Below are 27766 nucleotides of genomic sequence, written 5' to 3'. Positions count from 1 at the left end.
CTGGTTCACAATTTCCCTACTCTACGCAAGAGACTCTGTACATCTATTCAAACTATTCCTCTCATGATTTTGTGCATGCAAAATGTTCACCTCTCCTTCCTCATTAACTGAATGTAGACACCTAATCTATTAAAATTACTTCCTGCTTTCCATAATTCCTTCTGTTCTAATATATGTTTTGTTACCTTACTGCATGTTTTCCACGAACCGCTCTTTGTGTCACACCCATAAATGATCAAATCTCTCTTTGGCCACACCCATTGTTCATAAATAAAGTTACGCAAACATAAACTCAAGATATCAAATGCCAAATTAAACGACTGAGGACAGTCTCATGAAACAGCTTCACTGACACTGCCAGTTTAAAACAGGTGAGTGACAAAGCTCTTAAACAAGAGAGAGTACAGAGGAGATTTACTAGAATGTTGCCTGGGTTTCAACAACTAAGTTACAGAGATAGGTTGAATAAGTTAGGTCTTTATTCTCTGGAGCGCAGAAGGTTAAGGGGGGACTTGATAGAGGTCTTTAAAATGATGAGAGGGATAGACAGAGTTGATGTGATCAAGCTTTTCCCTTTGAGAATAGGGAAGATTCAAACAAGAGGACATGACTTCAGAATTAAGGGACAGAAGTTTAGGGGTAACATGAGGGGGAACTTCTTTACTCAGAGAGTGGTAGCGGTGTGGAATGAGCTTCCAGTGGAAGTGGTGGCGGCAGGTTCGTTGGTATCATTTAAGAATATATTGGATAGGCATATGGAGGAGAAGGGAATGGAGGGTTATGGTACGAGTGCAGGCAGGTGGGACTAAGGGAAAAAAATTGTTCGGCGCGGACTTGTAGGGCCGAGATGGCCTGTTTCCGTGCTGTAATTGTTATATGGTTATATGGTTATATTTACTTTGGAATTATACTGTACTTTGGTTCTTATCTTGGATAAAAAGTGTTTTATTTCCCATGTCTTCGGGTTTTTTTTCTTTTTTTCAATTTCGTCTTTATTGCTTTTATGCATACACAAATAAAACACAAATATAACAATGAAACATACAATGTAGTGAAACGTACAACAATGCAGCGGGGGGGGGGGGGTTCAGTTTACAATTAATGATGCAGTATACATAACTATTTTCTTATTAAAACATTTTCCAATAACTTACATTATTGTCAATAAAATTATACAGTTGATGTCTTTATTTCTATACCTAATCCATTTTTCCCATTTTCTGTGAAACTCGTCTTATTTCACTCTGAGGGAATATGTCATTTTCTCCATGACAAATATTTCCTGTACTATGTCTAACCATTGTCTAAGTCTGGGTGTGTCCGCTGCAAGCCAGTTTACTGTAATGGTCTTTCTGACAGCTGTGAGTAGGGGTAGGATTTTAACCAAGTAATGATCTTCCTTCAGCACCACTTTATTTATGTTACCCAGGTATAAAATGGAACACTTCTTGGAGACTATATATCCTAATACCTCCTTTAATTCTTAATTCACTCTGTCCCAAAATGGTTCTATTTTTGGGCAACTCCAGAAGGCATGTGCATGATTTGTGTCTGTTTGGCCACATTGCCTCCAGCATGTTTGCTGCCTTATGGCCCTGTCTCACGGTGCGAGTTCACCCACGAGTGATCCCGAGTGAAAGAAAAAATCAAACTCGTGGTTGTCTACGATATTCCAATTTTATGCTCACAAGTTTAAACGAGTTCCCACGTGTATGTCTAAGTTTACCGTTTACTTTTAATTTCTGCGATGTACCAAGTTCCTCTCCCGAGTTACTCTTGAGCCAACAACGGCTACCGACGTGTGGAAAAATCGTCACATGGTAAAAATGAGGTCATGCAGTTTTTTTACACACAATAAAAAGACCCAGCCTGAAGAACGATCTCGACCTGAAATATCACCTATTTCTTTTCTCCAGAGATGCTGCCTGACCAGCTGAGTTAGTCTATCATCTTGTGTCTATCTTTGGTTTAAACTAGTATCTGCAATTCCTTCCTTCAAACTTTTAGAGCAGTTTGTTTCAAGAAACAATCCTTCCAAAATTGCATTCAAAAGTCCATTTGAACTGCATTTGTTCAAGGTCTGGCATCAATCATTGAAAGGCATAGGCTGTTTTGTGTCAGGAGGAACTGCAGATGCTGGTTTACACCGAAGATAGACACAAAATGCTGGAGTAACTCAGCGGGACATGCAGCATTTCTGGAGAGAAGGAATGGGTGATGTTTATGGTCGAGTCCCTTCTTCAGACTGAAAAAATGTTTCGACCCTTCTCTCCAGAGATGCTGCCGGCTTGGCTGAGTTACTCCAGCTTTTTGTGTCTAGTAAGATTGTTTTATTCCCTTAATTTATCTCTCATCAAAACATTGGTAAACTTCTAACAAAACGATTTGGTAAATTGAACATTAACATATTTTTTCCCCCGACAGCAAGGTCTGTAGACCAGAGGGATAGCAGTGTGTGTCTCTCTACTTACCCAGTATGTCCGGCAGAGCAGCCGTCCCACCGTCGCGACTTAAACTGTATCAAAAGCAGCGACTCAAAATATTGCTGATTGGGCAGATCTGCCCAGAAACCACCCTTTTCACACTCACCCCAGCCCTGGGAAACAAAGTTTTCAGAGCCCTACAGTCACCCCAGCCCGCCCGCGAACCTCTGAATGAAAGACAAAGCTCAAACTCTGCACCAAGGTCAGGATCGAACCCGGGTCTCTGGTGCTGCCAGGGTGATAAAAATGATCAATTAAAAGAATTGAAAGCAAAAGGTACTGATGATAATTTTTTATCAGTTAGTAAACAGCAAAAGCAACTTGAGAAAGTTTAATTGATAAAAGATTTCCTGTCTGAATTGGTTTAAATCTGGTATTTTTACCCATCTTTGGTATGTGCATAATGAGGTGTGGAAGGGACAGCTCTGACCTTTAGTCAGAGGGAGCGAGCTCTGTGATTTTACTTCGGAGTCACGTGAGTGACTACGTGAAGAACCCGCTCAGCGCGCATGCGCGCCTTTAATGTCAGCAGTGCAACAGCGGCTGCAATGGGAGTTAGGCGCTCCCGCTACAGAATGAAACGGACCGTCAGGTGAGTACCCTGAGGTCGGGTTTCTATTACAGAGGAGCCTTTTTCTGCTTGTGTTTTACAGGCAGAGAAAAAGGCTCTGGAACAAAACTGTCCCCCGTTCAAGGAGGAACGTTTTTCCGTCGGGGAGGGGGGCAGCAACAGGCGGTAGGAGCGTTTACCCGGTGTTCCGCTATTCCCCGACACCGTGCCGAGCCCAGCCCGCTAGTACCTGAGCAGCGGGCTGGATGCATAGCCACCCGAAGAGGCATCCGGCAGGTGTCCCCGATTTCGGACGGGACGTCTCTCCACCTGCACGGGGGGAGAGAGAGCCGCCTGAGCCGCTGGAGCGGCTCTCGGTGCAGGTGCCTGCGAGACGCGCTGCTTGAGGGGCGCTCTCGCTTCTACAAGGCACAAAAGCTCTAGAAGAACCTGTCCCCCGCTCGACTCCAACGGAGGAGCGTTCCATTGCAGGGGGGGCAGTAACACGCGGTAGGAACAATTACCGGACGCTCCGCTATCCCCATCACCGCGCCGAGCCCAGTCCCGCTAGTGCCTGAGCTGCAGGGTGCATGTTTAGCCATCCGAAGAGGCATCTGGCCGGTGGCTTCTGACTTGTCGGAGGGGACGTCTCTCCACCCGCATGGGAGAGAGACAGCCGCCTGAGCCGCTGGAGCGGCTCCTGGAGCAGGAGCTCCTGCGAGACACGCTACGTGAGGGGCAGTCTTGCTGGAGGGTTCAGGCATACCCTCCACAGTGCCTAGGCACTGCCCATCGCTTTCTTCTTAGTGTGGTTAGCTTTGGGGTGACCAGTGGCTGGGCTGGTCATGAAGAGGGATCATTGGCTCCAGTGGCTGGGCTGGTCATGAAGAGGGGCCGCTATGTGGCTCCACCACTAACGCATGCGCGCTGAGCGGGTTCTTCACGTAATCCCTCATCGTAACTCCACATAAAATACAGATCAAACTTCAAACTGGTAAGTTCTCGTTTAATCTTACTATTATAATTGATGCACAGATGGGAGAGATATCCTCTCTCTATAGGGGACCTGAAGGCATTTCACAAACAAACTCAGAGATGAAGATACAAGGAAATGTTCTATCTCCTACGTTAACGGTCCCGACCCAAAACGTCATCTGTCTATCTATGTTCTCCGGAGATGCTGCTGCCTGACCTGCTGAGTTACTCCAACACTATGTGTCTTTTTAAGTAAAGCAGCATCTACAGTTCCTACAAGCCACAAGGTGCTCGTGTAACTCAGCGGGTCGGGCAGCAGTATCTCTGGAGAACGTGGGAAGGTGATGTTTTGGGTCAAACAGTCCTGAGTAGGCCCTTCTGAAGAAGGGTCTCGACCCGAAACGTCACCTACCCTTGCACTCCAGAGATGCTGCCTGACCCGCTGAGTTACTCCAGCATTTTGGTGAGTTATGAGCCATGTTATCAGTAAAAGGTTCTTGTCATTCAGGGCTCACCCATTTTGTAATGCAATCTTTGGTAGAATATTCAATTCAATTCAATTCAATTCAACTTTAATGTCATTGCACAAATACTTAGTATGGGTACAACGAAATGCAGTTTTGCGTCAGTCCGTAGTAGTGCAATATAGAAAAAAAAAAAAAAAGAGGATACAGAATTATAAAAAATACAGAATAATTAAACAATGGGGACGGAGGGACAGGAGGAATCTATCGGCGGGACTCCGAGTTCAGCAATGCGACGGTATGATTGTAGAAGCTGTTCCTCATCCTACTGGTACGAGACCTGAGGCTCCTGTACCGCCTCCCTGATGGGAGGAGGGCAAACAGTCCATGGTTGGGGTGGGAGGGGTCTTTAATGATCTTCCCAGCCCGTTTCAGACACCGTTTTCGGTGGAGGGCATCCATGGCAGGGAGCGGGGCACCGATGATGTGCTGCGCGGTTTTCACCACCCGTTGTAGTGCCTTCCTGTCCGCAACAGTGCAGCTGCTGTACCATACCATGAAGCAGGTGGTCAGGATGCTCTCGATGGTACACCGGTAGAAGTTGGTCAGGATCTGGGGGGACAGGTGGGCTTTCTTGAGCCTCCTCAGGAAGTAAAGGCGCTGCTGTGCCTTTTTGATCAGCTTGGAGGTGTTGAGGGACCAGGACAAATCCTCCGAGATGTGTACCCCGAGGAATTTGTAGCTGGAGACGCGCTCCACCTCAGTCCCGTTTATATGGATGGGGGTATGTCTGCCCCCTCTGACCTTCCTGAAGTCGACAATAATTTCCTTCGTCTTCTTGGAGTTGAGGACGAGGTTATTGTTGGCACACCAGGTTGTCAGGTGCTGGACCTCCTCTCTGTAGGCTGACTCATCGTTGTCACTGATCAGTCCTACCACCGTGGTGTCGTCAGCAAACTTAATGATGGCGTTGGATCCGTACTTAGGGATGCAGTCGTGGGTGAAGAGGGAGTAGAGGAGAGGGCTGAGCACACAGCCCTGTGGCACGCCGGTGTTCAGTGTTATAGTGGTGGAGGTGAGGTTGTTGACCCTAACAGACTGTGGTCTGTTGGTGAGGAAATCCAGTGTCCAGTTGCAGAGGGAGGTGGAGATGCCAAGCCCGCTGAGTTTGGTGATCAAGCTGGCGGGGATGACAGTGTTAAAAGCGGAGCTGAAATCAATGAACAGCAACCTGATGTAGGAGTTGTTGTTGTCCAGGTGGATCAGGGCTGAGTGTAGGGCCGCCGATATGGCGTCCTCTGTAGACCTGTTGGCCCGGTAGGCAAACTGATGGGGGTCCAGTGTGGGGGGGAGGCTGGCTTTGAGGTGAGCCAAGATCAGCCGCTCAAAGCACTTAGCAATGACAGGGGTGAGTGCCACTGGGCGGAAATCGTTGAGGCTCCCTGTGGCTGACTGTTTGGGCACTGGCACGATGGTTGATGTCTTGAGGCAAGTGGGGACAACACCCTGGGCCAGTGAGAGATTGAAAATGTCGGTAAAGACTGGGGATAGTTGTCCAGCACATACCCTAAGCACCCAGCCAGCGATGCCATCGGGGCCGGCAGCTTTGCGCTCATTCACCTTGCTCAGTGCATCTTGTACAGCAGAGGTGGAGAGACTGAGGGGTTGTTCATTTGGGGGTGGAGCAACTTTGATGGCTGGGGTTTTGTTATCTCGGTCAAAGCGAGCATAGAAATGGTTTAGCTCATCAGGAAGGGTGGCGTTGTCTGGGGGAGGGATGTTAACTTTCTGGTAATCTGAATATAGAACATAGTCTATAAATATTATTCATAGAAGCCGTGCAATAGTTCCATGCTGAAATAAAATTGAAAGCCAAGCTCACCAATTCCCTCTCAATAAACGTTATTCCCTTTATCCTGTATCCGTACACTCTGGATGGCTCGATTGTAATCATATATAGTATTTCTGTTGACTGGATAGCACGCAACAAAAAGCTTTTCACTGTACACCAACTAAACTAAAATATACAAAAGATAGACGCAAAGTGCTGGAGTAATTCAGCAGGTCAGGCAGCATCTCTGGAGAAAAACAATAGGTGTTATTTCAGGTCGAGACATCTTCATCAGACCCAAAACCATCGCCTGTTCCTTTTGCCCAGAGATGCTGCCTAACCTGCTGAGTTACTCCAGCATTTTGTGTGTATCTTCAGTGTAACCAGGTATCTGCAGTTTATTTTGACACTCCTTAAACTAAACAAAGTTGCTCACATTTCTTTCTATGAACCTGAATTTTTGAAAAGAGTATCTGAAGCATTTAGCTCGGGGCAGAAGGTTGCACCTGCAAAGAAACTTGCCCTCATACATCATAGACTGGTAGCTGAATCTCCACCCCCTCCCCTCCTTTTTAGTCAGTATTTCCTGACTGCTGACCTTTGCGAATTCTAGCCAGTTTACAGGCAAGGAAACAAACAAAACAGAGACACAAGAGAGTGTGAACACTGTCACAGACTCTGCCCATTACAAAAGCAAAGTAAGTTTTTCTCTTGAGGTTTAGCTTAGTTTAGTTTAGTATCGAGATACAGGGCGGAAGCAGGTCTACACACGCTAGAGACAATTTACAATTATACCAAGCCAATTAACCTACAAACCTGTACGTCTTTGGAGTGTGGGAGAAAACTGGAGCTCCCGGGGAAAATGTACAAACCACAGTCATGGGGAGAACGTACAAACCCCGTACAGACAGCACCGGTAGTCAAGATCGAACCCGGATCTCTGGCGCTGTAAGGCAGCAACTCCACCGCTGGTCATAGTGCCAGTATTTTGGATTTCACATCATCAGCTGCCTGAGATCAGCACTGTGATGAATATTTCATTTATTTTATTGTCACGTAAACCGAGGTACAGTGAGAAGTTTTTGTTTGTTCCGTGCTTCAGTCAGCAGAAAGACTATACATGATTAGAATCAGGCCGTCCACAGTGAACAGATACAAGATGTATAGTTTAGTTTAGTTTATTGTCACGGAATCAAGGGATATGTGGAGAAGGCAGGCACAGGTTACTGATTGTGGATGATCAACCATGATCACAATGAATGTGCTGGCTCGAAGGGCCAAATGGCCTCCTCCTGCATGTATTTTCTATGTTTCTATGTAAATTAACTCTCACAATGTGGCTTTCCCCACACTGCATGGTTCATTATTTTAGCCACTGTTTCACAGATTCCCCGCTGTGCTTTTTGCTCCTTCACTGAAAATTTTCCATTAAGATCTGACTATTCAACATTTCACTTCTGGCATTCAGGCCAAACCCACGAGTTACTCACGAGTCACTACGGTAAACTCACGGGCTACTACGGTATTACAACGAGTTTAAAAGTTTCAAATTTTTCTTTCAAGACTAAAATTGACTCGTGGAAATCTTTCAACAAGTTGAAAGATTTTCACGAGTTAACAAGTTTCCACAGTACCTGCCGTTAGCGTTACAAGTCGATAAGTTACTTCCAAGAGTTCCGACATTCCAGCTACGTTAATTCTATGTGATTACCACGAGTTTGATTTGTTTTTAACTCGGGATCACTCGTGGGTGGACTCGCACCGTGAGACAGGGGTTTAAGAATTTGCTTGCTTTTTATGTTAGGCGTAATAAAGAAATGAATCAAATTTTTCCAATTAAATTCTCTCAATTTTTGTGAATTAGTGGATGTCTGTAGTGTTACACACACATGATGTCATTCTTCTTCTGAGATTGTGATGTTCCATTCCTGTTCCCACTTAAATTTTACATGAAATGTAGTTTTAGCTTGACATTCCATTAAACTATGATAAAGTTTAGAAATAATCATTAATATTTTTTGATGATATGCATTAACTATCATTTCTATCACTGGATTCTTTTCTTCTAGTGCCTCCCTTTTTACTTTTTTATTGTAATAATCTCTCAGTTGGAGGTATCTAAATAGTCTTGGTTCCGAAATGCAAATCTATCCTTCAAATCTTGAAAACTTCTTAGGTCTCCATTGTCAATAACAGTAGAAAATGCAGTCATTCCTTTCTTCATCCACTCTTTAAATGTTGATACAAGATACAAGATACATTTATTTGTCACATGTGCTAGATGGCACAGGGAAATGTGATTACCATACAGCCAAATAATAAAAATAAAAAACACACTCACGATAGAATTCAACATAAAAACATCCCTACACAGCAGAATCAAAAGTTTCCCACTGTGAGGGAAGGCACCAAAGTCAGTCTCTTCCTCTAATATTCCCCAATGTTCACCCATGTTCGGGGCATCCCCGAGCCCTCCCCGAGCCCTCCGCAGTCGCCGCTACGGGCAGCCCGATGATCAGGCCCACTCGCCGGGGTGATGTAAGCCCGACGTCGGGGCTGGGGGACATCCTCAGCGACCTGGACATCAGAGTCGGCCCCCTCCTACCAGAGTCCGCGGCTCCCAAAGTCCGCAGGCCGCGCTGGGCGGAGATGCAACGCTGGCGGCCCTCGGCAAAGGGCCCCAGGACACTGTGATGATGGTCAGCGCCGCCCGCGTTGGAAGCTCTCACAAACCGCAGCTCCACGATGTTGGAGCAGCGGCCCAACGCTCCGGAGCTCCAAACGGCGACCCAAGTAGATATCGCCCGCTCCAAGGTGAATTCAACGCTGCGCCGCCGCTGTTGCAGCTCTGGTCCGGTTCCCGGTTCCCGGTCCCCGGCAGGAAAGGCCGCTCCGATCCAGGTGGTAGGCGCGACTCAGAGAAATAGTCGCGTCCCCGCCAGGAAGCGACTGGGAAAAAGTTTCCCCCTTACCCTGCCCCCCTCCCCCACATAGACAAGTTAAAGTTTCCCCCAAAAACAGACTTTAAACTAACTAATAATTTTTGAAAAGAAAAAAAAGATTGAAAGGCCAAACAGGCTGTAGGCAGAGGCTGCCGTCAGTGCGGCGCCCCTAGTGGAGTCATACATCCCTGGTTTAAATTCATTATCCAAAGCTATCCATCTTAATACTTTTTGTCATTTATTCAGTTTAAGTTGTCTGGTAAGAGTGAGCCAGGTTTCTAAAGTAAATATCGTTATTGGAACGATTATACTCCTGATATGTCCGGGAAGCGCTTTTTCTCCCAAGAGTGTTTGGATGTGGAAGTCAGGCATATGTGTCTCAATCTTTTTCCACCTAGCTATATAACTGTCTTCACACCTATTAATTAGTGGTCGAAGTTGGGCTGCTTAGAAATCTATATTACTAAAAGTAAGATCTTGACCGCTTTTGACTCACTGTGATGTGATTTCCGAGAGTACGCCACCACTTACAGCTGTCATTTTTGGTCACCTCGCTCAGAGCCCCTCTCCGTCGGACTGGACTGGAGGATTTTTCCCATCGATGAAAAATCAGAGAGATATTAATGTTTTAAAAAAAATTGCCATTCTCTCTGTTGCCCTTGCTGGTGGGAGGGGGGAGGAACTATAAAACCCGGAGTGGTATAAAACAAGTGGTGTGCCTAACTCAGTCTTCGCAAGATGGAGGAAGCGAGAGGGTCACGTCCCTCTGAGCTCTGAATAACACTGAACACATGTCTACTCAACTGTGGGTGCCCTTAATGTGGTTTGAAAATGAAAATATGGTTGGTTTGAAGTAAAAAGGCATTGCAAAATGGTTATTTGGGGGTTTTGGGTTGAAGTAAAAAGGCACTGCAAATGGTTGTTTGGGGGTTTTGGGTTGAAGTAAAAAGGCACTGAAAAATGGTTGTTTGTGGGTTTTGGGTTAAAGTAAAAAGGCACTGCAAATGGTTGTTTGGATTGAAGTAAAAAGACACTGCAAATGGTTGTTTGGCGGGTTTGGGTTGAAGTAATAAGGCACTGCAAATGGGTGTTTGGGGGTTTTGGGTTGAAGTGAAAGGCACTACAAATGGTTGTTTGTCTAAACTTGACAACTTCCTGTTTGCATTATATTGATTTTAGATAAAACGCTACCACTTACGGCTGTGATTTTTGGCCATCTTAGTCCCCCTCCGCTCATCAGGTGCAGAGGATTCTTCCCATCGATGAAAAATAAAAGTGTTATTAGTGTTTAACAAATGTTGAGAATCTCTCTCCTGTCAATCATGCCATGAAGGCCACATCTTTTCCGGTGGGAGGGGGAGGGATTATAAAACCCGGAAGTGTGGGTGTGGCTCAGTCTCTGCATGATGGGGAGGGAGAGGTTACGACTCTGTCTGAGCTATGAATCAGCTGAACACACTGAATGTCTACTGAACCGAGAGTGTGGCGTTTTGTGTGGTTTTATGGTGGTTTCACCCTGCTTGAAATGGTATGACACTGCATTTGAATTTGGTGGCCTTGCAGCCTCCTTGAAATGGTATGAAACGGCACTTGAATTTGGTGACCTTGCACCCTGCATGAAGTGGTATGAAACTGCACTTGAATTTGGTGGCCTTGCACCCTGCTTGAAGTGGTTGGAAACTGCACTTGAATTTGGTGGCCTTGCACCCTGCTTGAAATGGTAGGAAAATTGATTTGAATTAGGTGGCCTTGCACTCTGCTTGAAATGGAATTTCAAGGAATAGCCGTGAGTCAACTGCCAGCCCGCCAGCCTTGAGTGAGCTGCCACCACATCAGGCTTGAGGAACTGAGCTGCCGCCCCAATAATCCATTTGGCCCACAATGTCCATACTAGCCCTCTGGAGACCAGTAGTCCCTGCATCCAACAACATCCATACCAGCGCTCCAGAAAGACCCCACCCCCCCCCCCTCCCCCCACTGGCCACCAATATTGGAATTGGTGGAGAGGTGGAATATTGCGTCGGGGGACCAGCCGTCCCGTGTGAACATGGGACCCAAAGGGTCCCACTTAGTCTAGTATATCCTAAAAATTGGAAGTGCCATTCCACCTTTGTCCTTTGGCAACTGGAGTGTATTGTATCGAACTCTGGCCTTCTTCCCTCCCCAAATAAATCTAGATATTAATTTATCCCATTCCATGAATTGTTTTGAAGGTATCTCTATTGGCAGAGATTGAAACAAGTACAGTAGCCTTAGCAAAATATTCATTTTCACCACATTTATCTTACTACTAAAATCCATTGGGTAGGTGGACCATCTTTCTATATCCTTCCTCATGTTTTGGTTGATGTGATTATAATTGGCCCCATACAACATTGATATATTTTTTGTTATATGTACCCCTAGGTATTTGATTGATTTTGAATCCCATTTAATATTTTAATTTTGTTTCATTTCTTCTGGAAGAGCACAATTAAATAGGGTTTGAGTTTTTGAAATATTCACTTTATATCCTGCATAAAAATTAAATTTCTCTATGAACCCCATCATCCTTGGAAATGAGGTGTTTATTTCCGTGAGATACATCATTACATCATCTGCAAAAAGGCCAATTTTATTTTCTCTTTTTATAGTTACTCCCCTCAGTTTCCTATCTTGACGAATCGCTTGAGCCAATGGTTCAATATATATTCAATTCAATTCAATTCAATTCAAAGCACTTTTTTCGTCCCCGAGGGGCAATTTAAAAAGGCGCATTACAGTAGCTTTTAAAAAAAAAGAGGGACACAATCAACAAACATAAGCAGCCCGCATACTGCACCATCAACCAACACACGCATTTCACAGACACACTGCACAATCACACAACACACATCGCACATCAACATTCAACACATAGTAATAGTTTTAATGTGCTTCCTTAGTGCTTCAATTAAAAAGTGCATATAAAAGGTTATTTCATTTCATATGTTCATGAGTCAGTGATCAGCATTAAGAAGCTGGACAGCCCTGGGGATGAAGGTTGCCTTCCTCCTCTGTGTCCGGCAACCCGGACAGCGGAGTCTGCGTCCTGAGGGGAGCCACTCAAACTCAGGAAACAGGATGTGAGAGGGGGTCGTGAAGAATCCTGCGTGTTAACTTTACAGACTGTTGGTCGCATAGGGCAGTGAGAGTTCGGACGGGCTGCTCAATGATTTTTGAGCAGACCTTGGCCACATTCAACAGGCGGTTTCTGTTTTGCAGGGTGATGGAGTGGAACCAGCTAGTGAAAGAGAAGGTTATTACATTTTCAATGAATGCGTAGTGGAATGTGGTGAGAATGTCTTTGTTAATCCCAAATGACTTCAGCTTCCTGAGTAGGTACTGTCTCTGATGGCACTTTTTAAGGATTTCCTCTGTGTTAGAGGAAAACCTTAGCAGGTTGTCGAAGGCTGTTCCCAGGTATTTGTATACCTCCACTATCTCCACTGGCTCCTGCTGGATGATAGTGGTGGCTGCCTCAGCCATCTGTCTCTGTTGGGGGGGAAAAGGTCACAATCATGTCCTTGGTTTTGCTTATATTTAGCTCAAGACAAGACTTTTCACACCATACTATAAAGTCCTGCAGGGCTGAGCTGTGATGTTGTGTATGGCTGGGAAGCAGAGACAGGGGGACTGTGTCATCAGCAAATTTTACAAAGTGGCAGTTTGGCTGGGTGGATCTGCAGTCATCAGTGTAGAGAATGAAGAGAAGTGGGGAGAGGACACAGCCTTGTGGAGAGCCAGTGAAGGTGAAGAGGGTGTCGGACAAGATGTGGTTCACCAACACCCTCTGTGATCTGTTGGTGAGGAAGTCTATAATCCACAGAGTGAGTTGGTGGTTGAGGTGGAAGCGGGTGATGAGCTTCTCAGCCAAAATATGTGGCTGCATGGTGTTGAATGCTGATGAGAAGTCTGCAAACAAAAGTCTGGCTATGGTCTTGGGGATTTCCAGATGCTTATGGATGGTGTTTAAGATGAATATGTTTGCGTCATCGACACCCCTACCAGCCTGGTAAGCAAACTGCAATGGATCCATCATCGAGCCAGTTGCCTTGGTGATGTGCTCCTTGATGATCCTCTCCATGGCCTTCATGACCAGGGAGGTGAGAGCCACCGGTCTAAGGTCATTCAGGACCTTGGTGGTGCCCTTCTTTGGGATGGGAATCACTGTTGAGTTTTTCCACATCGCGGGGACTGTGCTGCTGGTCAAAGAGCCCTGGAACAGATGCTGGAACACACCTCCCAACTGCTCAGCACAGTGCCATAGGGTCCGCCCACAGATGTTGTCTGGCCCTGGAGCTGTGTTCTTTTTAGTCCTTTTGAGGGCTCTCACCACCTCTGATGTGTTGATGTTGAGGCCGGAGTCATCAGGTCTGAGTGTGGAGCCGATTGATTCTAGCTGGGTGCTGTTGTCCTTTTCAAATCTGGTGTAGAAGGAGTTGAGATCATTCGGGAGTGAAGTGAAGCTGCTTCCTGCTACCTGAATGAGCTTGCAGCTGGTAGAGACAGAGTTCACTGCTGCCATGTTCTTGATGCCCTGCCAAGCCGCACGGAGGTTCCCTTTTCCAAAGGTCTGCTCCACTTTGTTCTTGTATTTCAGCTTGGCAATTTTTATGGCCCGCTTGACCTCTCTGTTTACCTCCTTCTTCTCAGCTTCAGAACCGGTAAAAAATGTTCTATTTTTCGTATTCAATATGTTTTTTAGATCTTTAGTCACCCAGGGTTTATTGTTAGGGAAGATTGTGACCTTCTTGGAGGGGATAATATTGTCTACACAGAAAGTGATGTATGCTGAGACTGTATCCGCTTGCTCACTGATGTTGGTGGAGGAGGTTGTGAGGGTATTCCAGTCTGTGGTTTCAAAACACCCTTGAAGCCTGTCAATACTGTCCGGTGTCCACTGTTTGATGTCCTTGATGACTTTCTCTGTTCTCTTTACCACAGGTGTGTAGGCAGGAGCGAGCAGTATGCTGCTGTGGTCAGCAGAGCCTAGGGGAGGGAGGGAGACGGCTCTGTAGGCGTCTGGGACTGACCCATGGCATTTGTCCAGTGTTTTCCCTAGACGGGTGGTGCAGTTGACATACTGGTAGAATCCTTTAAGTGACTTGTCAATTGAACAGTGATTGAAGTCACCCATGATGAATCTGGGGGCGTCCGGAGATATCAGTTCGAGTCTGTCGAGCATATTCCTTATATGTTCCGTAGCAGTGGATGCATTTGCTCTGGGGTGGATATAAACCAGAATGAAAAACAGTTTTGGGAATTCCCTGGGAAGGTAGAAGGGATGCAGGGAGACAGCCAAGAGTTCAATGTCAGGGTTGCACAGTTCTTCTCTGACAACAACTGTTTTGCACCAGCGTGGATTGATGTAGAGGCAGACACCACCGCCATGGTGCATGCTGTCACTGTTGTCACTCCCAGTCAGCCATGTTTCAGTGAAAGCAAGAATGGAAGCAGTCCGGTATTCATACATGTGAAAAACGTTAGCTTGCAGTTCATCAGTCTTGTTACGCAAATGAGCGCACATTAGCAAGGATCACTGAGGGAAGTGCACGGTGCTTACTTTCTCCTCGCCTAAGTCTTGCTTTAATTCCACCCTTCTTCTTCCTCCCCCGTCTCGTTACCTTCTTTCTATTGTTGTGCAGGGTGCCTGTCCGGTCGGTTGGAAGTTTACATTGTAGCTCCTCCGGCAACTTGTCTATGGCAGGGGCTTGGTGAGAGTGAAAATGCAGCTGAAGTAAAAAGTCCCTGCAGTAAGTAATCCGTTGGTTATCCGGAAGAGTATATCCATATGATGCAGTGGGCAGATAATCCAAGACGAACAGTAGAAGCACAAGAGTCCATAGTGTCCATGTGAAGTCCATACTTTGGAGCAGTGAACGCAAAAAGCTAGCTGGCTAATTAACGTTAGCTCGTTGGTCCGGTGTGTGTGTGTGTGTGAGGTAGTGGCAGCGCCCGCACAACACACAACGAAAGTACTGAACTATACGGCAGCAGTTGACCGTCAATCGATACCCGATGTACTTAAACGAAACAAAACACTCTCACAAACTCACGTAACGTAACGAAGAGACAAACATTCTAAGCTACTCTCTGCACCGACCGGTCGACCGCACGAGCAGTGACCAGGAGGCTGTACCAAACAGGGTAGGGCTAAGACAACATCCTGTCTCGTTCCTCTTCCTAACACAAATCTCTCAGTTAAGGATCCATTCACCTTTACTCTTGCAGTAGGTTGCTGGCAAATTGCTTTAATAACTTGAATTGAATCTTCGGTAAAGCCAAATCTTTCGAGTGTTTGATATAAGAATTCCCAATTAAACCTATCGAACGCCTTTTCCGCATCTAGGCTTATCAAGTATCAAGTATCAAGTATATCTTTATTATCATTTTCCTGAGTACTCACACACCCAGAGGAAACGAAAAAACGTTGCTCAACCAGTGTCCATTCAATGTGCAGTAAAAATAAATAGAAATAAAAATACATATATCATGACAAATTAAACGCTCTACTCTCTACTAAACATCAACAGGCGTTCCGATCGGCAGCGGCACGACAGTGGCTCTGCTGCAGTGTGTCCAAGTTGGTGGTTGGTGCGCGATACTTTGGCAGGGGGCAAAGTCCATTTATCAGTCTTATAGCCTGCGGGAAGAAGCTGAGGAGCATCCTGCTGGTTTTGCAGCTAATGCTCCTGTACCTCTTCCCAGATGGCAGGATGGAGAATATGTGATGCGATGGGTGGTAGAGGTCTTTGATGATGGAGATGGCTCTGCTGGTACATCTCTTCCTGTATATGTCCAGCAGGAAAGGGAGTGGAGCACCAATAATCCTGCTGGCGGTCTTCACAATCCTGTCTAGTTGGTGCCGTTCGTATGCCTTGCAGCTCCCGAACCAGGAAGTGATGCCGTAGGTTAATGTGCTCTCGATTGTCCCCCTATAAAAAGTTTGTAGGTGTGTAGTGGGGAGACCTGCTTTCCGTAGTCTTCGGAGAGGGTGTAGTCGCTGCTGGGCTCTCTTGACCAGTGCTGTGGTGTTGGTCGTGGACGTCAGGTCATCTGACAGGTGGAGTCCTAGGAACTTCACGCTGCTGACCCTTTCCACATCAGCTCTATCGATGTGCAGAGGTGTATGGTGTTGTTTTCCCGCCCTCCTGAAGTCAACCACCATCTCCTTAGTTTTTCCCACGTTGAGAATGAGGTTGTGGGATTTGCACCATCCTGTGAGCAGCTCCACCTCCATCCTGCACGCCGACTCATCACATATCAGGACAGCGCGCGTACTTTCCTTTTGAATCGTGTGTATTATATGTAGGGTTCTTCTAATACTGTCTTGTGTTTGTCTGCCTATTATAAAACCATTCTGGTCTTCATCAATTAAATCTGGCATGAACGTTTCAAATCGTTTGCAGATAATTGAAGTCCACATTTAGTCCACATTTAGAATTGATATCGGTCTGTAGTTGATAGAATTTTCCTTGTCTTTGTTCTCTTTGGGGATTAATGTTATAATTGCCTCTTTCCATGATGGGGGTGTCTTGCCTTCTTTGATAATCCAGTTAAAGGTTCTCAGAAGAAGTGGGTTCAGCTCATTCCGAAATATTTTATATCATACTATAGGGAAACCGTCATTGCCTGGGGCCTTGTTTGTTTTACTCCAACCAATTATCTTCTCTATCTCCTCCAGTGATAGTTCTGCTGTGATTACTTTATTTTGTGGCTCTCCAATACAGGGCAGATCTATTGTACTTAAAAAAGTCCTAATTGATTCCCCATCTACTGTAGAGGTTTGTGTATATAAGTCTTTATAATATTCCTGGAAGATATATTCTATTTATTGTGGATCACTCTTCAAATTCTGTGTACAGGGGTCCTTAATTTTGTGTATGCCATTGTCAGCCTGTTGTTTGCGGAGCCTTCGGGCAAGTACTTTGGTGGATTTAGGGCCAAGCTCATAATGTGCCCATTTACAAATCTTGCCTTTTTCTCCACCTCTTGACCCAATATTCCATCCATTTGTCCCCTCAAATCTTCTATTTGCTTATAAGTTCTCTGGTCCTTATTATTTTTGTACTTCTGTTCTAAATCCTTCAGGTCTGATGTCAACTTATTATATGTTTTCATTCTGGCCTTTTTAATATGTGATGCCCTAGCTATTAACCTACCTCGTATTACAGCCTTCAATGAGTCCCATAGTATGGATAATAATAATAATAATAATAATAATAATATATCTTTTATTGTCATTGCACGTCAGTGCAACGAGATTTAGTGTGCAGCTCCACTGATGTACAAGAAAGGTAAATAAATACAATACATAAATAAACAAGCTGAAATGATTGACGTGACCATCTGAGGGAGACTGTCCCAAGGGGGTGGGTGGGGGGGCACTCATTAGGGCCGGTTCAGAGCCGCTATAGCTCTTGGGATGAAACTGTTCCTGAGTCTGGAGGTTCGGGCGTAGAAGGCCTTGTAACGTCTGCCGGAGGGAAGTAGTTGAAACAGACCGTGGCAGGGGTGTGATGAGTCCTTATGGATGCTGAGGGCCTTCCTGAGGCACCGCGTGTGGTAGAAGCCCTCCAAGGCTGGTAGCTCTGTCCCGATGATCCTCTGCGCTCTGTTGACGACGCGCTGTAGAGCTCTCCTCTCCGCCTCCGTGCAGCTGAGATACCACACAGAGATGCCATACGTTAGTATGCTCTCTGTGGTGCAGCGGTAGAACGTTGTCAGCAGCTGTTGGGGCAGACCAGTCTTTTTTAATGTCCTCAGGAAGAACAGTCGTTGCTGTGCCTTCTTGACCAGCGCAGCGGTGTTTGTGGACCATGTGAGGTCTTCTGAAATGTGAGTGCCCAGAAACTTAAAGCTGGACATTCTCTCCACACTTTCCCCATAAATGGAGATTGGGGCGTATTCTCCAGAATGGGACCTCCTGAAGTCAATAATCAGCTCCTTGGTCTTGGAGGTGTTTAGTGCCAAGTTGTTATTGGCGCACCAGTCCGCCAGGTTCTGCACCTCCGCTCTGTATTTTGTTTCATCACCGTTGGTGATCAGCCCAATCACTGTTGTGTCGTCTGCAAACTTCACGATGGTGTTGGAGTCGAATGCAGGGACACAGTCGTGAGTGTAGAGGGAGTAGAGCATAGGGCTTAGTACACAACCCTGTGGTGTGCCGGTGCTCAGGGTGATGGTGGAGGACAGGTGCGGGCCCAGTCTCACTGCCTGCGGTCGCTCCGTGAGAAAGTTCAGGATCCAAGCGCATATCGGTGAGCTGAGGCCTAGCTGGTGGAATTTGGTGGTGAGCTTGGTGGGGATGACCGTATTGAATGCAGAGCTATAGTCAATGAAGAGCATCCTCACATACGTGCCCTGTCTGTCCAGGTGAGTCAGGACAGTGTGAAGGGCCAGAGAGATGGCATCCTCTGTCGATCTATTTGCCCTGTATGCAAATTGATGGGAGTCCAGTGAGGCAGGGATGCTGGATTTAATATGGGAGAGGACCAGCCTTTCGAAGCACTTCATGGGGATTGGAGTCAGGGCAACCGGCCGGTAGTCGTTGAGGTTGGTGATTTTGGACTTTTTCGGCACCGGCACTATGGTGGCTGTTTTCAGGCACTTGGGGACCGTTGCCAGAGATAGAGAGAGATTGAAGATTCTCGTGAATACCTCCGCCAGCTGTCCAGCACAGTCCTTTAATACTCTTCCCTGTACACCATCCGGGCCTGCAGCCTTGCGTGGATTGATCCTACGCAGAGCGCACTGTACCTCCTGAGTGCTCAGTGTTAAGGCCTGTCCCTCCGCTATGGCCGGGGTTATTCCACACCTGGTGGTGTTGCCAGTATCGAACCGGGCAAAGAAGGTGTTTAGTTCGTTGGCCAGTGTGATATCACCGTGGGGGCAGGCGGGGCTGCTCTTGTAGTCAGTGATGTCCCTGACACCCTGCCACATGCTTCTGGTGTCCGCGGTATTGAAGTGGTCTTCTACCCTTTGCCTGTGGATGACTTTGGCCTTTTTTATGCCTTTGTTCAGGTTCGCCCTGGCCGCACTGTAAGCAGAAGTGTCCCTGGATTTAAAGGCGTTGTTGCGTGCCCTTAGTAGATCCTGAACCTCCTTGTTCATCCAGGGTTTCCGGTTTGGGAACATCTTTATTTGCTTGTCCACTGTGACAGTCTCCACACAGCAGTTGATGTAGGAGAGCACAGTGGATGTGTACTCCTCCAAGTCTACCTCTGTGCCACTGGTAGCCTGTTGTGCAAACAGGTCCCAGTCGGTGCGATCAAAGCAGTCCTGGAGTTGTAGGGTTGCGTCCTCGGGCCATATTTTGACCGTCCTTATTGCAGGTTTGGTCTTGCGGATGAGGGGTCTGTATGCAGGCAGTAGAAACAGTGAGAGGTGATCGGATTGTCCCAGGGATGGGCAGGGGAGAGCTCTGTAAGCGTCCTTGATGTTGGTGTACACTTTATCCAACGTGTTTGAGCCCTTGGTAGGGCACTGCACATGCTGGTGGAATTTGCGGAGTGTGGCACGTAGGTCGACCTGGTTAAAGTCCCCTGCAACAATGAAGGCACCGTCGGGGTGAGCATCCTGCTGCTTACTGATGGCCGAGTGCAGCTGTGCTAGTGCTAGGTTAGCATTAGCCTGTGGTGGGATGTATATGGCCATGATGATAACCACAGTAAACTCCCGAGGCAGGTAAAGCGGTCTACATTTAAGCAGTAGGTATTCCAGGTCTGGGGAACAGTAGCTCTCTATTGCAGTGTGGTTGGTGCACCAGTCATTGTTGATGTAGATGCAGAGCCCACCACCCTTGCTCTTACCGGAGTCCTTTGTTCTATCAGCACGATGCAGTGACCGGTTGGTCAGGTCCACAGCCCCATCGGGAACCAGCTCGCTGAGCCAGGTCTCTGTGAAGATCAGCACACAGCAGTCTTCCAGGGATCGCTGGGTGTTGATCCAGAGCCTTACCTCATCCATCTTGTTGGTGAGTGACCGGACATTCGCCAGAAAGGCGCTTGGGAGCGATGGTCTTTGTGGAGCCCTCCGTAGCCTGTCCTGCACCCCCGCTCGCTTTCCACGCTTCTGCTTTCGCTCCCGGCACTTGCTCCGTCTCCTGCCCTCCGGAGTGGTGATCCAAGGGGCTTTCCTGCCCAGCTCCGACGGGACGGTAAGGGTACTGTAGTACTCACACGCCAGTTTCTCGCAGCCACGTCCGATGCTGAGTAGTTCCGAGCGGCTCCATGTGCGACCAGTCGGGATTGCGATGCGGGTCTTGGATTCCCTCGACCTGTAGGTGAGTTTCTTCTTATGGTTCCTGGGGTTTCCGGGATTACTAGGGTTCCTATGGGTTCTAGGGGTTCTGGGGATTTTAGTTACCTTGTTTTTCCAGCCGCGTTCGGTACCGGGCTGCTCCGAGTAAACTCGGGCTTGGGAGCGCAAAGCCGCTGCGTCTGGACGCGCCGCCATCTTCGACAGATGGGTCCACCTCCCCATTGTCATTCTCCTCTAGATAAGTTTTGATTACCAATTTAATATAATTAACAGTTAAACACTTAAACATAATATAATTAACAGTTGTTTTATCATTCAGTATTCCAATATTTAATCGCCACACTGTGTTTTTCCTTCTACTGTCCATTTGAATTGTTAAGTATATGGCATTAGGGTCTGATACATCTGCCACACCACTTCTGCAATCCGTTACCCTATAACACTCTTCTTTCTGCATTAAGAAATAGTCTATTCTGGAGTAAACTGAGTGCGGTATTGAGTATTGTGTATAGTCTCTTTCTAGAGAGTGAAACATCAAGAAAACCAAATTCTTCACAGGTAATGTTTAGTAGTTTTGTTAATTGGCTCTTATTCTTCTTTTTTCTTGTCGTATCAAGCCTATGATTCAGTACAACATTCAGATCCCCCCCACATATACAAATTCCTTCTGCTTCCATTGCAATAATATCAAATAGGGATTTGAAAAAAATGTTTGTCACTATCTGGGGGAGCATAGATATTCACCAGTGTCAGAATATTCTTATCAACTTTTATTTCTTTAAGAATTTCGAATTTAACTGAGTTTGATATCAAGATTGCTATTCATCTTTTATGACTACAAGTATGTAAGCTATAATATGTGTTTTTATATCGAAATCTTTTCCGCTTCTCATGCTCTTGTCACGATAGATGGGTTTCTTGTAAGAAAATAATATGCATCTTCACTTTTTTCAATTTAGCCATGACTTTAGCCCTCTTAATTGGATTACCCAAACCATTAACATTTAGAGACATCAGCTTAAGTCCTTGACATTGCATCATTACACTTAAGGGCCTGTCCCACTTACGTGTCCTTGGCACGCAAATTACGCAACCTCGTCATCGCGTTGAGGCGTATGGGCATGGTGTGGCCGCGTGGGGCCAGTCCCACTGAGAAGCGCGGAGGGGTATGTAGTTGTGCGCGACATCGCGCAGGGCTCCGAAATTTTTGTAGCAAACGAAATCTTTGCGCGTCAACGGCCTATCGCGTAACTGACAGCCAAAGTGGGACAGGCCCAAGACGCTGGCGCGAGGCAACGTCTCACCTTCAACAGCAGCAGAAGCAGGCAAACAATTGCCGAACTCAGACTGGGGCTCACTGCCGTTGCGGTCCAGAACCGCCCCCACTTCCACTCCTAGAGCGGGGCCATAAAAATTGAAGATAGAGACAAAAAACTGGAGTAACTCAGCGGGACCAGCAGCATCTCTGGAGAGAAGCAATGGGTGACGTTTCAGGTCAAGACTCTTCTTTCAGACTGAAGAAGAGTCTCGACCTGAAACATCATCCATTGCTTCTCTCCAGAGATGCTGCCAGTCCCGCTGAGTTAATCCAGCATTTTGTGTCCATCTTCAAATGACGTCACGCGCTCCAGACGGCTGTGCGGGCGCATGAAATCGTGCGCGACCTTCGCGGGACCGTCGCGCCTCAATGCGACCACGAGGTCGCATAATTAGAGTGCCAAGGACACGTAAGTGGGACAGGGGCTTTAGTGTGATTGATTTCAGTGTATCCCCTCAACTCAACACCAGAACCATTCTGAACAACAAACTAAAACATATGAACAAACAAAGGTGTTTTACCTGATAAAACAAAACAAAACATCAAAGCATATATGGACTCCCAAAAAAGGGTATTCTCTCTCCTCCCTAGATCCCGAATCCCTTTGTAAATTGAGGGAGGAAGCCTAACACTAAGAAAGGGCCCTCTCCTAGATAAGGGGGATAACCCTCTATGGGTCCCTCCATTCATTCTAGCTCTAATATTTCACTAATCTCCCTAACAGTCGGATTTATCTAATACAGAAAGTTGTATTAAATCAACATTAATTACACTCACATGAGGTCTGTGATTCTTGGTGATATTTCTAGAACCAGGCTTATAAACAGATTTGTCTATGAATATACATATCTATACACATATTTGTAAACTTAGGATTCCATAAGAACTCAGTATTCTAACATATTGTGGCGGAGGCCACTATGTTATCTATGTCTATGCGTACCTTCATAATCATATCTCATTTCAAGCATGAGTCTTTCGTTGTAATTCTTGAAGGCGTCTGACTGTCTCTGATTCTCTGTGTCTCTCGACGAGCTGCCACCGCGCCGTTTGGCGGAGTTGTTCACTCAGTGGCGGCATGTCCGAGTCTCCCCACAGCTCTTTCACTTTGTACCCTCTCCATTGTGGCTCTCGCATGGCTTCCCTTGTGTTGTTGTTGGTTTGGTGTCAGCTTTCCCAGTGAATACGTATCTTGGTAAATGGTGTCTGACAGCGGATTCATTCCTCTTTTAACATGCTTTTAACATGTTTGTATGCCTTACTTTGTTGTACTACAGCGGTAGTATAGTCATGGTCAAAAGACAGCATTCGTTCTCCAAGTTGGATCTTCTTTTGCCATGCCTGTTTAAGAATCATCTCTTTAACTTTAAACTGGAGAAAGTGGACAATTATGGATCTCGGAGGGGAGCTGGGGCTTGGTTTCTGTGCCAGGGCTCTATGTGTTCGTTGAATCTGTAAATCTGTCATTTCAGGGATTGACATTTCACTTCTGAGCAGTTTCTCACAAACTGAGGTACTGAGCTACCTTCCGCACGCTCCGGCACACCGTATATCCGCAGATTATTTCTTTGGGATCTGGACTCCAGGTCTTTCAGTGTTTCTTGGAGTATGGTGTTTGCAGCGACACTCCATGTTTCCAGCTCCTCTATTCGGGTGGCGGTTTCTTCCGGTTTTTTTTAGGTCTTGTATTGCTTGCGCATTCGCTGCCGTCTGATGATTCATTTCATCTTTAAGTTCGGACAGCTCTTCTCTCATATCCCGCTTGAAATCGTCTTTGAATGATGTGAAGTCCACTTTCAATTCTCTTCTCAAGTTGCTGATTTGCGTACTTATGCTTTTTAATCCCTCATGAAGGGCCTCTGTTGCGTTGTCTCCACCAGCCTGTTTGTTTTTGTCTTTGTGTCGCTTCGAGCCTGTCCTTCTGTTTCTTGCTTTTCTAGCATCTTGTCTTGCAACTTCCTGCTCTTTGTTTTGTCTCCCCCACTCATACTGTACTCATTAAAACTTAAATACTCGCTTACTTTGAATTTAGGGGAGGTTTATTTTTTCCGACTGTACGGAGCTCTCTGTCTAATCAGCCACCATGCTCTGCCGCCTACCGGAAGGCATCTTCGGGTTTTGTTGATATCTGCGAATGGAAAGTGATTTGTGGAAAAATATAAACATATAACAATGGAATGCCTAGAAATCCTCCAGTTGCCAATCATTTAACTCCCCATTCCCATTCCCATACTGACCTTTCTCTCTTGGGCCTGTCAGAGTGAGGTCACACGCAAATTGGAGGAACAGCATAGAAACATCGAAAAACTGGTGCAGGAGTAGGCCATTCGGCCCTTCGAGCCTGCACCGCCATTCAATACGATCATGGCTGATCATCTGGCCCATCTGTCTCCTCAGATCCTGGTGAACTTCAACCGCTGCACCATCGAGAGCATCCTTACCAACTGTATCACAGTATGGTATGGCAACTGCTCTGTCTCCGACTGGAAAGCATTGCAGAGGGTGGTGAAAATTGCCCAACGCATCACCGGTTCCTCGCTCCCCTCCATTGAGTCTGTCCAAAGCAAGCGTTGTCTGCGGAGGGCGCTCAGCACCGCCAAGGACTGCTCTCACCCCAACCATGGACTGTTTACCCTCCTACCATCCGGGAGGCGCTACAGGTCCCTCCGTTGCCGGACCAGAAGGTCCAGGAACAGCTTCTTCCCTGCGGCTGTCACACTACTCAACAATGTACCTCGGTGACTGCCAATCACCCCCCCCCCCCCCCCCCCCCCCGGACACTCCTCCCACAGGAAAAACACTATGTCTGTATACATGTAAATAGGTTTAATTATTGAAATCATATTCTATGTCGCTCTTCGAGGGAGATGCTAACTGCATTTCATTGTCTCTGTACTGTACACTGACAATGACAATTAAAGTTGAATCTGAATCTGAATCTGATCCAACTGAGTATCCCGTACCTGCCTTCTCTCCATACCCCCTGATCCCTTTAGCCACAAGGGCCACATCTAACTCCCTCTTAAATATAGCCAATGAACTGGCCTCAACTACCTTCTGTGGCAGAGAGTTCCAGAGATTCACCACTCTCTGTGTGAAAAATGTTTTTCTCATCTTGGTGCTTAAGGATTTCCCCTTTATCCTTAAACTGTGACCCCTTGTCCTGGACTTCCCCAACATCGGGAACAATCTTCCTGCATCTAGCCTGTCCAACCCCTACAGAATTTTGTAAGTTTCTATAAGATCCCCCCTCAATCTTCTAAATTCTAGCGAGTACAAACCAAGTCTATCCAGTCTTTCTTCATATGAAAGTCCTAACATCCCAGGAATCAGTCTGGTGAACCTTCTCTGTACTCCCTCTATGGCAACAATGTATTTCCTCAGATTTGGAGACCAAAACTGTACGCAATACTCCAGGTGTGGTCTCACCAAGACCCTGTATACGGTATTGGGGGTTCAGTATTGATGTGGATAGAGAATTGGCTGGCAAACAGGAAGCAAAGAGTAGGAGTAAACAGACTCTCTTCGGCAGCTTACAAGCTGGCAGTATGAATATCAATGTTTTTCTAATTTCATGTGATCCTTGAATTCCCTCTCTCTCCATCCCTCTCCCACCCTAGTTGTCCTGCTAATTTCACTGTTCGTATCCCTTCGTTATCTCCTCTTCCACAGCCAACACTGGACCATTGTGGTCTTCACCGTAACTGGGTTATCGGTGCCGGCTCTGATTTGTTCTACACCTTTACATACCTCGTATCCCTCTCCCCTGACTCTTTGTCTGAAGAAAGGTGTCTATCTTAGGTGTAAACCAGCAACCTTCCTACACTGTTAATTCGTTAATGGGTTCAACCAAATTGATATTGCTTTTAAATACATTGTAGTTTAGCATTAATTATAGCAGTAAAAGATAGTGTTGAAGTTTTACAAAACGGTCTGGCCCCAGAAGTCAATCATTTCTTGCACCTCCGAGCAATCTTAGCGCAGTATTTATATTTTACGTCCATGGGGGGGGGGGGGGGGGGGGGGGGGGGGGGGGATCATGACAGAAGTCTACTCAGGGATGCAGACCTTCAGGCCCTGGGGATTTATATGTTTTCAGTATCAACAGTTTACCTAACACCATTTCCTGACTAATGTGGATTAACTTTGGTTCCTCACACTGGATCCTTGCTACCCTTGTATTTCTGGGAGATTATTTGTGTCTTCCTTAGTGAAGACAGAACCAAAGTACTCATTTAACTGTTCTGCCATTTCCTTGTTTCCCATTATAAATTCACCTGTCTCTGATTGTAAGGGACCTACATTTGTCTTCACTAATCTTTTCCTTTTTACATATCTAAAGGACTTTTAGAGTCAGTTTTTATATGCCCCTCCAACTTTCTTTCATGCTTTCCCCCCACCCTCTTAATTAACCCCTTAGTCCTCATGTGTTGAGCTCTAAATTTCTCCCTCTGGTTTGCTGCTTCCTCTGGCCAATTTATATGGCTTTTCCCTTAGATTTAACACTATCTTTGATTTCCCTCGTTAGCCACGGTTGGGCCGCCTTCCCCGTTTTATTTTTTCGCCATTTAGGGATGAACAAATTTTGGAGTTCATCCATGCGGTCTTTAAATCTTTGCCATTGCACCTCCACTGTCAAACATTTAAGTAGAATTTGCCAGTCTATCCTAGTCAAGTCCAGTCTTATCCCTTCATAGCCACCTTTCTTTAAGTTCAGGACCCTAGTCTCTGAATTAACCGTCTCACTTTCCATTCTAGTACAGAATTCCACCATATTATGGTCACTGTTGCCCAATGGACTTTGCACAACAAGAATACTGACTAATCTTTCTTCATTACACAATACAATATTACAAACCACTCTTCTTCTTTTTAATTATTAAAATTGCCTACATTGCTGCACAATTCATATCTCATTGACAGAACATTCTCTCTCACTGACACACTGATGCACACCCATAAATGATCAAATCTCCCTTTGGCCACTCCCATCTTCCATAAATAATGTTACGCAAACATAAACTCAGATACCAAATGCCAAATTAAACGACCGAGGACAGTCTCATGAAACATGTTCACTGACACTGCCAGTTTAAAACAGGTGAGTGACAAAGTTCGTAACCATATTTACTTTGGAATTATACTGTATTTTGTTTCTTATCTTGGAAAAAAATGTTTTATTTCCCATGTTTTTGGGTTCCGTTGATATCTTCAAATGGAAAGTGATCTGTGGAGAAATATAACAACGGAATGTTTAGAAATCCTCCAGTTGCCAAACATTTAACTCCCCTCCCCATTCCCATACTGACCTTTCTGTTCTGGGCCCCAACCACTGTCAGTGTGAGGTCACACACAAATTTGAGGAACAGCATCTCTGATTTCCCTTGGGCAGCTTACAACCCAGCGGTATGAATATCAATGTTTTTTCTAATTTCAAGTGATCCTTGAATTTCCTCTATCTCCATCCCTCTCCCACCCGAGTTGTCCTGCTAATTTCACTGTTCGTATCCCTTTGTTATCTCCTCCTCCACTGCCAACACTGGACCATTATGGTCTCCACCGTAACTGAGTTATCAGTGCCTGCTCTGATTTATTCTGCACCTTTACATACCTCGTTCCCCTCTCTCCTGACTCTCAGTCTGAAGAAGGGTCTCGACCCGAAATATCACCTATTTCTTTTCTCGGAATTGCTGCCTGACCCGCTGAGTTACTCCAGCATTTTGTGTCTCTCTTCAGCTCGCAACGTGCCTTGGAAGTTTATGAATGTCTTGTCCTGTATTCTTGATTTCACCAACTACCCGAGACAATCAAGAAACAAATATGTATCTGTGCTATAATTTTCATGGAAGATAGACATAAAATGCTGGAGTAACTCAGTGGGACATGCAGCATCTCTGGAGGGAAGGAATGGGTGACACTT

The 27766-nt window shown here is 46.0% G+C and overlaps 1 protein-coding gene across 5 annotated transcripts in view; it reads left to right on the top strand.

The window, feature by feature from the left end:
* Nucleotides 1-226: 226 nt before the first annotated feature.
* Nucleotides 227-27766, top strand: part of LOC116979746 (alpha-1,4-N-acetylglucosaminyltransferase-like) — a 44430-nt gene continuing 16890 nt past the window's right edge. For 2 of the 5 annotated variants that reach the window (XM_033031511.1, XM_033031506.1), the window contains exons 1-2: nt 11571-11582; nt 26770-26947. The gene's annotated coding sequence lies outside the window, so the exon portion shown is untranslated. Of the gene's footprint in view, nt 372-11570; nt 11583-26752; nt 26948-27766 lie in introns of those variants that run through there. The other 3 variants (XM_033031508.1, XM_033031510.1, XM_033031507.1) reach the window with 3 other exon arrangements.

This window comes from Amblyraja radiata, chromosome 13 (genome assembly GCF_010909765.2).
Source record: "Amblyraja radiata isolate CabotCenter1 chromosome 13, sAmbRad1.1.pri, whole genome shotgun sequence".
NCBI lineage: Eukaryota > Metazoa > Chordata > Chondrichthyes > Rajiformes > Rajidae > Amblyraja > Amblyraja radiata.
This window is presented reverse-complemented; position numbering and strand designations above follow the sequence as displayed.